Source organism: Vulpes vulpes, chromosome 11 (assembly GCF_048418805.1).
Source record: "Vulpes vulpes isolate BD-2025 chromosome 11, VulVul3, whole genome shotgun sequence".
Lineage (NCBI taxonomy): Eukaryota > Metazoa > Chordata > Mammalia > Carnivora > Canidae > Vulpes > Vulpes vulpes.
In genome coordinates this window covers 2,092,786-2,111,858 of record NC_132790.1, presented here as the reverse complement: position 1 = coordinate 2,111,858, position 19,073 = coordinate 2,092,786, and positions in this window count along the sequence as shown.

Below are 19,073 nucleotides of genomic sequence, written 5' to 3'. Positions count from 1 at the left end.
TAGAGAAGTAGAACTACAGAAATAGCATAGACACCAACTTCATTCATTGTTTCAACATTCATGGATGGCCTACCATGGACCAAGCACTAAGTGGGGAAAAAAGATAATAAACAAAAGAAATAATGTCTTTTCTCAGTAGCTCACCATATATTAGTGGTAGTGGAAGGAAATAAAGTAATCAGTGATGCTACCACAGTGGCAAATGCCATAATAGTGAACACCACAGGCTGTGGGAACACACGGGAGAAACAAAGCAGTAAATCTAGCCTTAGAGAGAAATCTTAGAGAAAGTGACCTCTGTGGGTGATTTGGTGAGAGAACTGCGTGTCCTTAAGAGCACAGACTGATATTAGTCCATCTATCTGGGTTCAGATCCCAGTGTTACACACCAGAGACAGTAGGCAGACAACTGATTTTTAACCCTTGCCTCACTAATCTCTAAAATTGGAAAATTCAGAGTATGATGAGGGCTAAATGAGTTGATGTCTGTGAAGCTTTGAGGACACACCCATCCAATTGTAAACTCTCACTGTGAATTGAATACACACAATTAAAATGGATAATAAGATTAGCCCAGTGGAGAATCACTTCCCAGAGAGATTAGCAAATACAGAGGCCAGAGATGTGAGTGAGTCTGGAGCCTTCAGGGACCTGCAGGCAGTTAGTATGTTTAGGACAAGAGGGAACAAGGGTGTGAACTGAGAAGGGACCCAGAGAAAAGCAGGTGGGTAGAAGGGAAGACCTCAATGGAAGCCATCTCCTAGGAGCAGAGGCAGGTCCACCAGGTTTAGATCATAAACTTCTACAAAGGGAAGGAAGATCTGTTGAAGGCTCCTAGGGCTTAATGTCTAACAATTCCTCAGAAAGCTTAGGACTTAGTCTGAAACACTTAGCAAATATCACAGTCATCTGAATATTGGAGCTTCTGCGAATCGGTACATTGAGTCTATAAGCTAAAGAGAATGTGAAACTTCCCTTTCCATAGAGTTTCCTCTTCTGCTTTGAAGGCAATCGTTCAGTGTGAGGCCACTAGTGTCTCTGAGGAAAAACGTGGTATCTGGAGTATTTCATTTGTACACATTTGTACGTTACTGCGGCATCAGTAGATCAGTGTCAAAATGCTCTGGGAATAGTTACATAATCCCAAATATTTTAAGAAGATGAAAGTATTGTTTTCAGAAATAAGGAGAAACTACTGACTATCGTGAAGGGAACTTCCTTCTTACTTGGTCATGTCTTGATTGCATATGCATCCCATTTCTACCTTGCAAAAAAGCAAAGAATACTGTATTAGTCGGTTCAAGCTGCCGTATCAAAAGACCACAGAATGGGTGACTTGAACTACAGAAATTTATTTCTTCGAAGTTCTAGAAGCTGGGAAGTCCAGGATCTAGGCGCCAACCCACTCAGTCTCTCTGGCTTGCAGATGAGCCACTTTCTTCTACATCCTCACATGAGATTTCCTCAGTGCATGGAGAGAGAGAGACAGAGGATGGGTGGGGGTGGGGGGAACAAGATGGTTCTCTGGTGTGTCTTCATATTAGGACGCTGATTCTATAGGATCAACTTCCTACTCTTCTGACTTCATTTAACTTTAATTACTACTGTATGGGTCGCATCTCCAAATATAGCCACACTGGGGGTTAGGGCTTCAGGATATGAATTTGGGCAGGGGGGCAGTAGACACAAACTTTTAGGCCATAAAAAATATATATATACTCCCGTGATTCCCTCTGAAATGGTCTGAAATGCTAGGAATTTCTAGTTAATAATGGGCTGAGTATAATCACAATTAAATAAACATGTTCTGTGGTTGGCTTTGACTTCATCTAGCAAACAATTAAGCTCTGACAAATATGGATGGCCCAATCAGTACTCCAGTATACTGGTGAAGAGTACGGTAGAAATGTCAACACTATAAACAACCTTCTCTGGAAGCTACTCGTGTGTTTTATCATTTTACCACAATATAAAACAGATAACAAATCACTGTCTTGGGAAACACAGCAGTTGGACAGAAATGGCTATGTTCATTTCCCCAAATAAATAGACTACACAGATCATTTGCAAGGAAGATCCAGAAGGATCGTATGATTCATGAGTTATCTTGAGAATTGGACTTGCATTTTGAGCGAAAGTCCAGCATCCTTCCTGTGTCCCGAGTCCCTAGGACAGGCCCATGCCACCTTTCTTCTGCCTTGCCAAGTCTTCTGGGGTTCACTTAATAGGACAACTGTCACTGAGTGAGATAGAACCCTTGTCACGATGGGTGAGATCACGCTGGAGCAGGACCAGGAAAGACATGACACAAGCTGGCCCTCCTGCAGCAATGTAAAGCTCCAACTTCTCTGCGTTGGCCAGCGCGTGTTCGCGCATTGAGCATGTCCCTTGTCTGGCTAACCCAAGGCAAGAGCCTTCTCTGCTTGTGGAAATGAAAGAACAAGATGTTCGGGTTTGCTTTCGAACACAGACTGGGACGCAGAAGGACCCCATGCTTTAGGCAGTTTTTTCACCAGAAAAACATTTGGAGAAATGTCAGGGTGGAGGCTGTTTCCACTTCAAACTGCATTTCAAGGCTCTTGGTTAAAGCATAGATTCAAAAAGTATTGCTTCAAAATACACAGGCCCGCCTGGAATCCTTTGAGCTTAGTGTCTCTCTTCTCTGCCTTTCAAACTTTTCCACATTCCTATTGTTTCCCTCTTCTCTTTTCTCTCTCCTGCTTCTTTCTTTGCTTTCTTTTTTTCCCTTTTTCCTTCTCTTGTCTTCCTTCAATTACTCTTCCTTCTTGACCATTCCTTTCTTCCTTCCCTGTCATCATTCCCTTACTTTCTTTACCTTTTCTCTATTCACTTCTTCCCTCTTTCCGTCTGTCATATTTGGCAAAGTTTGTTTGTAAAATGAAGTAAAAGCCAGCCCAGACAGTGCTTCAATCAACCATGACTACACTAGATCCCTATTAACGAGAAAAATCCTCGCATTTCAGGGAAGTCAAGAGAACTGTGAGTCTCTTTTCTTTACTTTTGTCAAGAAGGGAGATAGATCTGCTGTTGGGACGTGAGCAAGAGAGAAAGAGGTGGTGAACGTTCCTTCAGCGTAGTTAACTGTGTCCCTTCCTTCCCACCTTCCTTATTCTTAATTTTTTCCCACTGTTATTTCACAAATTTCTCATTATTATCATTCTGCAAGGTGAGTACAGAGGGTACTGCTATCCCATGTTAGAGGTCAGAAAGCTAAAACCCTGAGAAATTATCTAGCTCAAGGGTAGCATAGTTAGTGACCCTATATATCTCCCTCACCTGAAAGTTGATGAATGACACCTTCCCCCACCCCAGCCCCAGCCCTTGTTACACAAATTATTCCAACACCTCAATCAATTGGTGGCCTACCATTTGAGCAAAAATAACAGAAAGATGATCCTAAAGTAACCCCACCAAGAAACACGGATATAGATTCATAAGTCACATAACAGATGTTTACTGCTTGCTTATATGTGTGCTAGAAGCTTAGATACAACCATGGATAAAACTAATCCACATTTTATTTAGTAAATTATAGTCTTAGGGTAAGATTTTTTTTTCTTATGTGAGTAACATTATGTCGTAGAGTCTAAAAATATGGTATTTGCAGTTAGGCAGAACTGGATTCCAATCCTCACATAACTTCTTGATGGTGGTGTGACTTCAGACAATTACTTAATATCACTAAGTCTTCAGTTCTTCATTCATAAACTAGAAATAATTACTACCTTCAGAATGGTGGTAATTATGAGAGTAATATGCTGACTATCGTGCCTGACACCAGAGGTAAGAAGTTGCCATAAATACAGAACTGGATTGTGAGGATGGTTACACAACTCTGTCAATTTACTAAAAATTGTTGAATTGCACATTTAAAAAGGTTGAACTTTATGAAATGTCAATTGTACCTCAATAAAGCTATATATAAAACAATGTGTGTGTGTGTGTATATACATATATATGTATATAGATGATACATGCAAGCAGACATGAAGTCACCAGGTAGACAGAAGCATTTTAATAAAAAGAGGAATCAAAGTTTAGGCTGGTGAGTCTTAAATTCATGCTAAGAATTTTAGATGTAATCTATGAGATAGTAAAGAAAATTAAATGCTTTTGAGTCTAAATAAATAAATAAATAAAGCAAGCAAGCAAGCAAGCAAGCCTGCCTTTTGGATGCAGGCAAGAAGAGCAGCTGAAAATCTACTGCCAAACCACATGAGAGGTGATAAAGATCTGCCTAGCTAGCAGAGGGAGCAGCAGTGAGGGAGTAGCTGTAAGAGATGGGGGTGGGGCGGTAGGGGAGGGAGCAGGAGAGCAGTAGAGGAACACGCTGACTGACTACTGAGAAGAACGCAGAGGAATTTGTCGTTTCTAATGGCTGAGGAATATTCCATTGTACACATAGACCACAGCTTCTTTATCCATCATCTTTCGATGGACACCGAGGCTCCTTCCACAGTGTGGCTATTGTGGACATTGCTGCTAGAAACATCGGGGTGCAGGTGTCCCGGAGTTTCATTGCATCTGTATCTTTGGGGTAAATCCCCAGCAGGGCAATTGCTGGGTCATAGGGCAGGTCTATTTGTAACTCTTCGAGGAACCTCCACACAGTTTTCCAGAGTGGCTGCACCAGTTCCCATTCCCACCAACAGTGCAGGAGGGTTCCCCTTTCTCCACATCCTCTCCAACATTTGTTGTTTCCTGCCTTGTTAATTTTCCCCATTCTCACTGGTGTGAGGTGGGATCTCAGTGTGGTTCTGATTTGTATTTCCCTGATGGCCAGTGATGCGGAGCATTTTCTCATGTGCTTGTTGGCCATGTCCATGTCTTCCTCTGTGAGATTTCTCTTCATGTCTTTTGCCCATTTCATGATCGGATTGTTTGTTTCTTTGCTGTTGAGTTTAATAAGTTCTTTATAGATCTTGGAAACTAGCCCTTTATCTGATACGTCATTTGCAAATATCTTCTCCCATCTGTAGGTTGTTTTGTAGTTTTGTTGACTGTTTCTTTTGCTGTGCAGAAGCTTTTTATCTTGATGAAGTCCCAGCGTAGATGGAACTGGAGGGTCTTATGCTGAATGAAATAAGTCAATCGGAGAAGGACACACATTATATGTTCTCATTCATTTGGGGAATATAAATAATAGTGAAAGGGAATAGAGGGGAAGGGAGAAGAAATGGGTGGGAAATATCAGAAAGGGAGACAGAACATAAAGACTCCTAACTCTGGGAAAAGAACTAGGGGTGGTGGAAGGGGAGGAGGGCAAGGGGTGGGGGTGAGTGGGTGACGGGCACTGAGGGGGGCACTTGACGGGATGAGCACTGGGTGTTATTCTATATGTTGGCAAATTGAACACCAATAAAAAATAAATTTATTATTAAAAAAAAGAACGCAGAAGAACAAAACATAATCACTCAGATTTTGAGCTTGAATGTTAAATTTTAGGTAGATCAAATCTGAACTGCTGATGACACATATAGATGGATATTCAGTAGGGATGTTTAGAAAGTTGTTAAAATATGTGTCTGAAACTCTGGAGCCAGAGAAGGGAATTCATGTGAAAAATAGTGCTAGTTGGGCAGCCAGGGTGGCTGAGGGGTTTAGCACCACCTTCAGCACAGGGCCTGATCCTGGAGACCTGGGATGGAGTCCCACGTCGGGCTCCCTGCATGGAGCCTGCTTCTCCCTCTGCCTGTGTCTCTGCCTCTGTGTGTGTGTGTGTGTGTGTGTGTGTGTCTTAAATAAATAAATAAATAAATAAATAAATAAATAAATAAATAATAGTGCTAGTTGAATTCTGAGCAAATTAGACCTCAAGTTTACACTGAGTTCCTCACCCCCAGCCTCCTTGCTTGAGGCTCTTGTCTGATCTCTACGTAACCAAAATTACTCCTGTGGGAGTGAGTCTTTTTCTGAGGAGGTTGTCCGAGGCTTTGATCAAATACTCAAAGAAGTCTGTGACCCCAAAAATATTAAGAACCACTGGTCCAAGCAATGTCAGTTGAATGAAAGAAACCAGAGAGTTGTTCAAACCTGTTTATTCTCTTCTATCCAAAGGTCTGGCTCAGGTGAGTGCCTAGAAACACACACACTGTGGCCCCATTGCTTGGTACCGTCCCTCACTTCCAAATTTACATTTCAGCTTCACTCTCATGCTCCAGATTCCAGGTGATTCATTTGTGGGTGTACCGGTTACTATCCAAAGAGAAATATATTTTTTGTTTATTTATTTTTTAGAAATATATTTTTTAAATGCTCTGCTAGTTTGTATTTAATTATGAAGAGGTATCCTTAAAAACATTTCTGAGCTGGAGCATCTCTGTTAATTACACTGACGTATCTAAAAACCAGCTTTCTGGGAGTCAAGGATGCATGAGAAATCCAGGATGTCATATGAAATGAGTTTTAAAAAATGGAAAGTTTTGTAAAAATTATATCCAGACAGACATTACTTTATGCCATTAGGGTGGGCTTGAAAGGCAAGTTAGTGAAGAAAATTTAAGAGTACAATTGTTTTACCAACTAGTGAGCCTAAATTAGAAAAGTTGCAAAATAGCTCAGATGCTTTTTATTGAAACAGCTCATTTTCCTTTATTGCTCGGTTTCACTTTTTTCTTGAAAAAAATATTAAATCTAATATGTCGCTGCGTGTAAAAGTGCTTTAATTAGGCTATGTGGTACAAAGCATGGTTCAGTGAGGGAGACACAGATGTTGAGGGACAGAAGCATACCTAATTGTATTGCTTTTTTAGTAAGGGCTCTTTTCTGCACTTGGAAACCATGGAATTAGGGCCAGATGGAGGAACTCAGCCTTCCAAGTGGTTGGGAAAAGGCAGAGCATCTGACTTCTTTCTTAGGTGCATGTGTCCACAACCTTGAGAACCAGTTGACTTTGCATTAAGGAAAGGATTCAGAGAATTGAGAAATCTCTAGGTTGCTACTATAACTGTTGATGGGAGCTAAAGGCAACTTGCAGAAGGAAGATCAGGGGAAAGAGATCTCTGATAGAAGGTCCCAGGCCAAGGAAACCAGGGGCTGTGCTTACCTTAGGCGCTCAGAAGCAGCTTTGCTGAGTTAGAGAAGCAATGCAACAGTCAGAGTCATAGGACAAAATATCAAGTCCTAGGGGTAAGATAGGGATGGCTTTGGAGAATTAATAGCGAAATGCATTACTGACGGGAGACATGTCAGATGGGAGTAGGTCAAGGAATGGTTTAAGAAAAGTGGATGAGAACAAAGATGGAAAATGGCAAGCGTGTGCATGGTGGCTTCCCAACGGCTGTGTTTGGGGCTCAGGAGTGGTTGAGTGACATAAGTAGAACCAAACCCCTGAAGTCCCATGCCTTTAGCTCTTCTGCTCTCTATAGGGTCAGAAACAGTCAGGAGACTGTTTGCTTTGTTCATGCTTGAAGAGGTCAAGAAAGTTTATCATGCATCAAGGCAATACATTTCATCTTCTGGCAACTCCAGCTCCTAGGAAGACATCCCTTTTATTAAACTGAAATCTAATTCCCAATAGAAGATTATAATGAGATCAGCCTTAGGTCACTGGTGAATCAGGGAGGCTCAGATTCTTCCCCTAATTTCAAGAGCCCACTACCGCTGCCTCTGTTAGAAATAAATGATGATGGAAGGAATCAGTCAAATGGTTTTCAAACTTTGAATATATTTGATGCTCTAGTTATTAAAATACTTCAGAGGTTTCACAGGGCGATAGCATGGATCTACCAGATTTGGGGACCCAAGTCCTGGGGTCTAGAATTTATGTAGTTACTTGGGCTTTGCTGAGCCCAAGTTTGCTGAGTATCATACTTTCCCTCCCAAATTCATTTTCTGGGGGAAGATTTCCAAGCAGGGGATAAGCCCCAAATATTTGTCCTCATGCAGCAGTACGTGACCCTATATCTCATCCAAAAAGCAATGCTGTGGGATCAACGCACATCCTTGAACTCAGTAAACATATTCTGATTTGGGGATTTTGTGATTTCAGACATAGACGCACAAGAGACGAGCAGGAGCTAGTCTGGGGAACAGGGAAGAGGGATCCCTCTCTGCACTTGCCTATATTTTCCACCCACTAATCTCCGTGATTAGTTTTATCCTGTGAAGACACATGACAGTAAACCCAACCCTGCTGCTCCAGGGCAGCCCTTCAGGTCTTTTCAGGCGGCTCTCATGCCACCTCTAATCCCTCTCTACCCTGAGCCAATGCCTCCAGAGCACTGAACCAGTCTTTGCATAACATGCTTTCCATTCAGTCGCCAACCTTGTCTCTCTCTTCTGATTGTGCTCCAGATTGTCCTTATTTCTCAGAAGACGGTGGCTAGAACTAAATATAACATATTATCTCACCAATGTAGGGATTGCCTCACCCTGTATTCTTGAGATTATAGGTCTGTGTACACAAAGCACACACCTATATTACCCCAATACCATTATAAACCTCCTTCTCTTGTCCCTAAAATTCTCATTTTAGAGACTACCTTACCGGGGCTGCTAAGTAGCTACTGAATGCTGACCAGTGCAATGGGACAAACAAGGGCCTGTCCTGCCTAAGGGACTTGGACGTTACTCGGAGACACACATGTGTGTTCAGAAGTATCTAATTACACCCCACAGTCAACTGTTTCCAAAGTCAGGGAGCGAAGGCAGCTCACAGGAGAGAGGTGCTGTATGTGCTAGAGTGAGTAGGTGACCATTCCAGAGAGAACACCGTGCTTGCCAATTGAATTGCTGGCTAGAGAGAAGCCTAAGAATGTACTCATTCCACAAATATTTATTTTTACACTTATTATGTACAGAAGCAAAAAGGGAAAATTAATTTAATTAGGGCTCAGAGAATGTTCTGATACAACCCACTTTCTAAAAATATCAAGGATTACCCAAGCCCTTGAATTCTTTGTTAAACGGGCCTTCTGGAAAGGAGGTGAGGCTGCCAAAACCGGTTAGCACTTTCTCTGCCTCAGTCCAGGAAGGCACAGAGATGTGAAGGGGCGTGAGATGTCTCAGCCATCACCACTTGTTTGGAAACTGAGCCGAGGTGGGCAAGGACCTGAGAAAGGATCTTATGCATCACACCAATGGGTTTGGACTTGCCCCAGTAGGCCGAGGGGATTTACTGGCATGCCAGAAGAAGGCAGTGGCAAGATCAACTCCATACTTTGCAAAGTTCGTGACAATATTGTCAGTAGGAGAATCAGAACTTACGGCGACCAGCGTGGCTACAATTGCAAGGCTCTCTATGAGAGGAAAAGGACAGTTTGGGCTAAGCCAATAACTCTGTAGGATCATACAAGGAATTGACTTGGGAACCAAGTAGAATTGATGGCTTGGATTTATATTGGATATGGCAATTAAAGGGAAGGAAAACCCCAGAAATAAAAAATAATGCATCTCACTCACCTTATAGGGTAGAACAAATGAACTGAGATTATGGCTAGGAAAGTATCTGGAGACGTAAAACTCTTTACCATGTAAGGTATTTTTATTTTCACAGGATCTCATTACTAGACAGTATTTCAGTTTAGTCTTTAGCCCAAGGAAGCAGGTCAAATGCGCTGTGGACAAAGCAGAACCACAACCAAGAGAAATAGGCAACATACAGTTTCGAATGTGTTATTGCACCTCCGACCATCATCCTTAACACCGGTATGGGTGGGACATTGCAGGGTGGAGGCACCCACGTGAATGAACCCACCACACACTCTCTGAAAGGATCAAGGGGTCGTCGTTTGAATTTTTGTGAAGAAACTCACTTACTTCAGTAAAGAGCCGCCCTCTCAGAGCTGCTCCAACCAAATTATGTAACAGTCCTGCTACAGACCCGTAGGTGAGAGGCACAAAAATGATTAAGTGTGCGAATCTGATTAACTCTCCATCAACAGGCTTCCAAAGTGAGCGTTCTGATAATTAGCAAAACATCTGTAATAGGATTAGTGTCTCAGAAACAGCTGCTGCTTTCTTGGCCCGGGAAGGACGTGGGGATGTTGAAGGAGGAGGGGGCGGGGAATTTGGACTTGAACTTAACTTTAGCCCAGCTGTTTCCCATTTGAAGAAAGGATAAAGGGTAGACACTGAGTCAGTGGGAAAGCATCAAGACAAAAGTGAAAAAGGACACGATATCAAATCACACTGGCCCTCAGTTGACTCAAGTGCATACCATTGGCATGTGGTGAGCAAAGCTTCCCCTCTCTCCACAGTCCTGGGAGCTAGCCTTGGTTGCCAAAAAATGTCCCAGTAAAAATATTTATATGAAAACAACACAAAGGCAGTGTTAAGAACACCGCTGACCTCTTACAATTTGACCTCATCTCTCCACAGCAACAAGAACTTGGACCATCTCCCTGTCTCTGTGGATGATGCAAGACTCTTGGTTACTCTAGGTGGTTTGAGCACTTCCTCCTGGCCTTGAGCCTTCGCAGACTGGGAGGAGCATGTGGGAAGCACCAGTGGATTATAGGACTCTGTGGAAGGGGCAGTTCCTGCCGAGGGAGGCTGGGACAAGATTTGGGCCCTAGCTCTCTAACTGCGAAAGGAGCCTCTAGCTGACTTCAATCATTCATTCCGTCAAGCAATGGCCAAATATTTATCAAGCAGGTACAATGTGCAAGACGAAAAAACTAAAACGTTGAAAGGGACAGACAGGGTCCCTGACCTCATCGACCTCACAACGTAGGAAGAGTCAATGACATGAACATAGTCGATCTTGGCCTGCCCATTCTATCATGAGACTTCGTTGCTCTCTGTATCCTCGTCCTGCCTGTGACTATTTTCTGCATTCTTTTCCTCTGGCATCTACTCAACCTCTGACCCTCTAGCTCACTCTGTGACCTTTTGTTCCTATTGATCGAAATTCTTTCTTAGTCCTGAGTAGTCAATGAGACACCCATCCAAGAGCTTAGACGAGGTTGACTTCACTTAAGTAATGGCCAAGCCCAGGCCAGAGCTAGACTCAGAGGGGGCAGAGGCCTGAGCAAAAAAACTTTGGGCCAACTTATGAAGAAGGCAAGGCCTATCTTCGATGGTGCGCACCTCTCCAGTAGGCACTGTTTCTTCCTGTTCTAGACTTAAAAATGGAACTGGCTTATCTTTGTATTTTATGCAGCAGAAGTGCAGAACTTTGCACAGGGCAGGTGCTTAATTAGGATATGGGCCTTCGGGCTAGAGAGAGGTGGCCCGTTTGTGAATCTTGACACTACTTTTTGATGAAGAGGTGTCTCTCATTTTTTTTCAATCTCATTAAAAAACTAATAATAATAATAATAGGATTGCCAAGAACAGTGAGCGTTATATCATATGGAAACCCCCAGCTTAGACTCTGGTTCATTCCATAAGAGTTTGTTCATTTTCCTTCCCTTGATGTGTTTTTACTGAAATAAAATTAATTGAAATTAAAGAAATTGAGAGATATTAAATATGCCGTATTTTCTCAAAATTGGGCTTTCCTCATTTTCTTGTAATTCCACCAATGCAAAGGTCTGCAACTATAGCCCATGGGTTCAATCTGACTCCAAACCTGTTTTCATAAATAGTTTTAGAAACACAGCCATGCCCGTTCTTTGACATATTTGCTATCATATCTTTTCCATTTGACATGTAGAATCAAATAATGGCAATAGCCCGTTTATGGCCGTATCCCGCAAAGCCTAAAATATTGACCCTTTCTGTCACCCTTTAGTAGAAGTTTGCCAACTCCTTGCTTCCAGTTAAAGCTGTCTTTCTTCCGAAAACCCTTGTGAAAGTTCCACATGCTACCTCCAATAAGTGACACATCGCACAACAAAGCCACTTGTCCTTTTACCGTATTATCTTAGACCAAATCACCACAGGATGTATGGAAGCAGGGAGTGAGAATTGAAAGAAGAACTCTGGCAGGGACAAAGAAGGAGAATGATCTGGGCCAAAGGCGTTGACTTGTAAAGCAGAGAAATAAACTTTACTTTCTGAGTAGGAGAGTAGGGAGCTGATCATCAAGTTAAATCCGAGCAAGAGGAAGGGTAGTGGCAATGATAATAATGTTACCTCTTTGTCAAGGTTCCCAAAAATGCTAAAGACAAAAGTTTACTTACTAACTGCTCCCCAAAAGTAATGGGATCATAATCCCTGAAAATGAGAATGAGAGAAAAAGAGGGGTAGGGCAGGGAAAGGAGGAGAAGGAGTGTTATAGCATGTTCCTAACAAGCACTACCGAGTGCTCGGTCTCCGGGGGCATCTTCAGAGAGCTGCCTGCAATTACTCTCCAAAACTGGCTGTCGGGGAGTAAAAAGGAGGGATCGCCCTTAGCCCTTAGTAGTCAAAGGGTGCCCCCCGGGGTCTTGACTCTCACACACCTCAGGCTCGTCCCTGCTGGCCCGAAGAAGCTGGAAACCAAGACAGCAGGGGAGACGTTTACACTGTAAGCCACAGCCTCAGGAGCCAACCCTTGGGGACCGTTGGCCGCATCTGCAGCCTGTGCCCGGCAGTCTCCTTGACCTGGCCAAGCGGACCAAGGCACACATGTGGGCACCAAGTGAGTTTCGAGGTCTGCTGAACCCCAGGGAAATAAGGAGACCCTGCAACAGAGGTCAGAGGTGAGACCAGGCATCGCCAGGTCAGGGCTGCCAGGGACACAAGGGACCAGGAAAGGTGAGAGAGTGCCAAGGAGACATGGCCCGGACCCAAACCAGGGAGGCCTGCAGGTGCTCAGTGAAGACCGGAACCTCCCCATCTGTTCCTGCAGGAGAGCAACTGATGCAGGCAATCGTCCTCAACAATCATTAGTCACACAGACAGAAACTCCTAGAAGATGGGGAAACAGACTGGCTTTGACACTCTCCCCCTCATCGAGCATCTGCTGTACGCTCAGCTCCTTTCAAACACGTATGTTTTGGATCCTCAGGAAACCCCCATGGTATGAAACAACAATCTTCACTTTACATATCAGTAAACTGAGACCCAGAGTGGTTCAGAACTTGCCCAGTATCTTCATTATTTGGGGACCTCTCACCTGGAAAGGGGAATCCACCCTCCCAGGCAGCCCAGGGAGCCAAACTGAGAGCCATGGGTAGAAGTGCTTCCAAAACAGTACGTAGGACCGGGATGTTGGAAGAGCCTGGGCTAGCTCTCCAACCCCGCAACAAGCCCCCATGGACCAGACTGAGCTGCTCATCCGCAGCAGTCCTGAGCGCTCGGTGGTGCCCGTGGGACAGGAGCAGGGGGCCTGGCTGGTAGACAAAGGCTGAAGTCTTCTAGAGTCTTCTTAATGAAGAAAGAGTCAATATCAACACAGAGAATTTTACTATTAAGATTGCTATTTTTTATTAAATTCACTATTAAATTTATTAAATTTACTAAATTTAATATTTCTATCAAAACTACTACTAAAGTTGCTATTTTAATGTCAATTTTGGAGAAGAAAAGATACTCATAAAATCATAAGAATATATTAATAATAATATCTTCAACCCAAAACCATTGGGACCTGAGCTCCTGGGAAGGCACAGTCCTGGGGAAGGCCACTTTGGCAGGCAGCGCCGCATTTGAAACAGCTTGAATATTTTTTCTGTGCAAATGTCCTGAAACTTCTTTCCCGTGAGTCCCTTCTTTGTCCCCCGCACGCCAAAACCTCCCAGGCTGTTTGCTGCCATCTAAAACATTTTGAAAAGGAATAGTGCAGGCCTGTTCCAGTGAAACATCAACCACGTCATCAAAAGACCTTCTACCCCCGTCGGGATAAAAATGATTTGGGGCAAGAATGAGACCACTGACGTGAGGAAAAGTCACCTGCAGGCCAAGGTCCTGGCACAACGGGGGGCCCAGGGCAGGTGCGAGGCAGGTGACCCGGGCTCCTTGAGGCTCCAGGGACTGGAGACCCAACTGGTGAGGAACTTGTGCCTTCAGGAGGCTTTGGCATCAAGAAGCCAGCTGCCAGCTGGTCCAGGGCTGCCTCCTGGAAAACCACAGCTGCAGGAGCCGCAGGGTGACGCCCGGAAGCTTCCACGGCGGGGCTTCCCATCCCTGCCCCAGACAGCGCACACTGCACATTTCTCAGCGGCCTGCAACGCCTCACAGCAAAAATCTTTAAACACTTAAACCATATTTTAAGTTTGAAAGAACACATCCTGCTACCATTTACTTCTTTGACTTTTCCACCACAGCTGAAATGTTTTGCCCTGACTTCTATTCTAACCCTTTCCTCAGTTTCCAGTGGAAGTCTCTGGAAATCGCAGGGCTCCAGTGTTCGCTGTTGGCTCCATCACTTGCTAAGAGACAGGAACCTGAGGCAAATGCCCTCAGCTCTCCAAATCTCAGTTTTCTCATCTATCAAATGGGAGTGATTATTGCTCACTCCTCTTATAGTCCTTATTTGAGTTCATGAATAATGTCTGCTCAGAGCTTGAAACAGTTCTTGGCACATCGTAGACCCCCTAAAAAGAAAAAACCTCCAATTATTACAATTATTATTACTTCGTATCCATGTGAAGGAGAAGGTCAGTTATCTTCCCAAGGAAGTAAAAATCTGAGGGTAGACCCCCTATCAAACTGTTGACGGCCAAGTTTTGAAATACACTTGTAGAAAAAGATAATCACCCACCGGCCCTCGTGTGCCCATCGGCTCTTTCAACTAGTCCTCTTAAGACACTAAGCACAGAGGAAAACTAGGCTCCAGAGCAAGACCTCAGCACTACAAAGTCCCCTTACCCTGCCTCGGATTCTAGTCCAAGAAGTCCGTCCCCTTGTAAGACCCTCCCTCAGACGCTTTCTTCAGAGTTCACTCAGTTTCTACCCCTGGCCTCTGTCTTCCGCAATGGAGCACCTTTCCTTGGTCTACAACATTTGCCTTCTCTTTTCTCTGAAAGATCCTTATTCTTTTTTTTTTAATTTTTTTTAATTTTTATTTATTTATGATAGTCACACAGAGAGAGAGAGAGAGGCAGAGACACAGGCAGAAGGAGAAGCAGGCTCCATGCACCAGGAGCCCGATGTGGGATTCGATCCCAGGTCTCCAGGATTGCGCCCTGGGCCAAAGGCAGGCGCTAAACCGCTGTGCCACCCAGGGATCCCAGAAAGATCCTTATTCTTGAGATGATCCTGAGTGTGTAGGATGATTAGAGGATTAGATGAGATGATACCTGTAAAGTTCTCAGAATGCTTCGTAACACATAATAGAGTGAAGTGTTAGATATTAATGTTTAAATATTAATACTCCTCCTTATCTATGGGCAAAAAAAATCTCCTCCCTGGGGGACCCCATGGCCCTTCTACTCTTTGTTCTATTGGTGGGTCACCTGCCATCCGAGTCAGTTTGGGCTGCTATGACAAAACGCCATAGGGTTGGTAGCTTAAGCTACAAACATTTATTTCTCATGGTTCTGCCCACAGGCAAGTTTAAGATCAGGGAGCCAAAGATCTGGTGGCCGGTGGGGGCACCCTTCCTGGTCCTATATGGCCACCTCATTGTGTCCTTATGTGGGAGAAAGAAAGCAAGAGAGCTCTGTGGGGTCTCTGTTTAAGACACTATACCCACTCACAAGGGCTCCCCCCTCAGGACCTAATCACCTCCCAAAGGCCTCACTTCCTAACGCCGTCACACTGTAACATAGGATTTCAACACATGGCCTGGGGTGGGGGTTACAAACATTAAGTCTGGAACACCTGCCCACACATTATATTTTATTTTCAACTTTTCCAATTCCTGGGCCAAGGAAGAATGAATAGTAATTCCTAGTGAGCACCTGGAATCTGACAGCCATCATCTCTGAAAATGCCTGTGACCATTTCCCTGGTTTGTTCAGTGTCCTGTCTTGTACATCCCCTAGAAGAACTCTCCTTATACGGAATTGCTTCTTTTTCAAGTTACATATCTTTCTCCCCTGTTATGTTGTGTGCTCCTAGAGAGCAAAATCTTATTTATCTCTTTCTCCCTGAACACATGCAGAGCCTGGCATACAGTAGGTACTCAGTCTGTTGGACAATATATTTATTTTCATTTCCAGAAAGAGGAGCCCTTGGAACCTAGTGCAAATCATAGCGCAAATACAGTCAAGTCTTGAGTCTGTAGGGGGCCACGCCCCACTCCTTACATGTGGCAAATCTGAATGCATAATATATGTGTCCCAAATTTAGGCAATTGGGCTCACTTCACTTTAAAACTCTGAACTCAAAAGATGCACGACCCCTTATCAGGAAACTACTTTGTTTCTAACCGGGTAGTTACCACAGTTCTAGCTAACTTAACAAGGACTGTTTAACAGAAAATTCAAAAAGACTGTAATGGAAGCCCGTGGTTGCCTGTGCCATGTGCCTGTGGTATTTGGGATAGGCCGTACTTGCCTAGGCCTCTCGTTTGGTCGTCCGCTTTGGTCCAGGACTTCCTGGCAGCCCTCAAGGCTGGTTGCTTAGTATATTAAGCAATATACTAAGGTTTACACATGACATTATCTATACTTTTGTTTCTGGCATTAAATCTTTTGCTTTTCAATATTTAATAGAAACTAGACATCACGTCATTGTTGTGTCATCAAAAGCAGTGCCAGGTTCCTATTCTCCCTGGGAAGGATTTGATGGCTAGGAAGCATATAAGCTAGAAAGCATACATCCTGGGGATTCAACTCAAATATAAGCAGACCAGAGAAGCACTGGATTCAGGGGCCCAAGATGTAAAATCGGCTTTGTGCAAGGGGGGTAGGCAACTTCCGAATTAAATTGCTCAAAAGACTCAGATTTCTGGCATTGATGCATTCCCTGGACAGACAGAGATTTGCCAACGATACGCCAGTGTCTGTGCTATGTGCTAGGATCACAGGGGTGAAATGTGTGTGTTTATGGTGTATTTTAAGAACAAATGTAAGAGTGACTTAATCTTTTAAAAAAGATTAAAACTGTATACTAGTGGTAACAGACGAATTATGACCTACTGGTTGTGTAGATAAACAGCAGAAAACTGGAGATGTATTAAAGTGACAGGAAAAAATGACTCTAAGTTCTCCTGGCACAAACCATGTGTATGATGACTTTGTGTGTGTGTGTGTGTGTGTGTGTGTGTGTGTGTGTGTGATATCATAAAACATTAATGTCACTGGCCATCGTTGTTAAACAAGTTGTGCCAGAGTGAGCTACATATTTTCATGTATGATGTCTGCATATTTGCACTGAGAAAAATATTTAATGTTTACAAACTGTATAACTGCTTGCTGGTTTTGTTTGCTCACCCTTCTAAATACACTTGGGAAGAGGCTGGTTTCTTTGTTAAGATCGAACACAGTTGCTTATACGATATCCATTGTGAGCTAGCATTAGAGATAACAAACCTCCCCCACTCTCCAAAGGATTGTGAAGAGGCAAGTGCCAGAGAAAAGGCCAAAAAGCCTGCAGAATCTCCAGTACAAAGTCCAGAAATTCCTCTGTGTTCATTCACTCCAAGCACACACTTACTCTGGGACAAAGGGCACTTGGAGAGTGTAAAGTGTCCCGCCTTCCAAAAGCTAAAGCAATAAGGGCGGTATCTACTAAAGCTTGATCGTTGTATTTAATATGGAAACAAAGAGTGTGTAGCTAATTTTGATAACCTGAAATTTTATTCTCATTGTAAATAAAAGCAGCAAAGTGGAAGAAGAAGGGGGGTGAGGGAAAGAAAAAAAGGAGGAAAAGAAGGGAAGGAAAGGAAAGGAAAGAGAACTGATGAAAAACAGAACAGAGCATCCAAATTATTGGGTATCTGTCTAGCCCAGGTGTAACTGGAGTCTCTCAAGAAAAGAGGGCAAGAGAAATATATGAAGAAATACAGCTGAGAATTTCAAAAAAAAAAAAAAAAGGAAAGTTAATAATGCACAGATCCAAGAAGTTCAGAGAACTGTAAACAGGATAAATACATACACACACACACACACACACACACTCACCTCTAGGTACATTGAAGTTATCCTGTTGAAAAAGAAAGAGAGGGTAGCCCAGGTGGCTCAGCGGTTTAGCACCGCCTTCAGCCCAGGGCCTGATTCTGGGGACCTGGGATTGAGTCCCACATCAGGCTCCCTGCATGGAGTCTGCTTTTCTCACTGCCTGTGTCTCTGCCTCTCTCTCTCTCTCTCTCTCTCTGTGTCTCTCATGAAAAAATAAATAAAATATTTTAAAAAATAAAAATAAAAAGAAAGAGAAAGAGAAAAATATTGATGGCAGTTAGAAAATCTATATATTACACAGAAGCAAAGAAAATTCATACAGACAAGCAGGTAAAAAGAAAAATAACATCTTTCAAGTACTCACAAAAAATTTGTCAACCCAGAATTTTATATCAAGCAAAAATATCTTTTAGACAAACAAGAACTGAGACCATTTATTGCCAACACCCCTGCACTATAAGAAATGTTCAAGAAAATTCTTAAGCAGAAGATTCAAGATACCAGATGAATATTTGGATTTACCCAAAGAAATGATCAGGGCCAGAAGGGTCCAAAGGAGAGTAAATATTAAAACACACTCTTTTTCTTGATTTTAATAGTTTTCAGGGATCGTCAATGGCCAAATGAAAAAATGGCAAGAATATATTTTGGAGTACGTCACATATGTAGAAGTAAAATGTATGCCAACAATAATACAAATGTAAGATGAAAGAATTAGAAATATATGTGTTAAGGTTCTTCTTCTAAATGTGCAGTGGTATATTGCTTGAAAGTAGATGATTATGAGTTAAATATATATATCCAAAACCCTAGTAGAGCAGATACTTTAAGATAGATATAACAAAAAGTTATGGAAATAAAATATTTAAATATTCAATTTTTCAAGAAAAGAAGAAAGAGAAAAAGAAACAAAAGGCAAATGGGACAAAGGATAAATAACCAAATGATAAATTTATGTACAACTACATCAATAATTTCATAAAATGTAAATTGTCTCAATCACCTCAATTAAAAGACAAAGATTGTCAAATTTAAAAGAAAAAAATTGTATTTTTGAGAAGTTTATTCTAAATATAAACAGATGAAAAGTAAATGGTAAAATATAGTCAATATTTGTGTGTAGAAGAATCTAAGGATTGAAGTAAAGTTTTACCTCAAGTAGTTGTAGTATTGTTG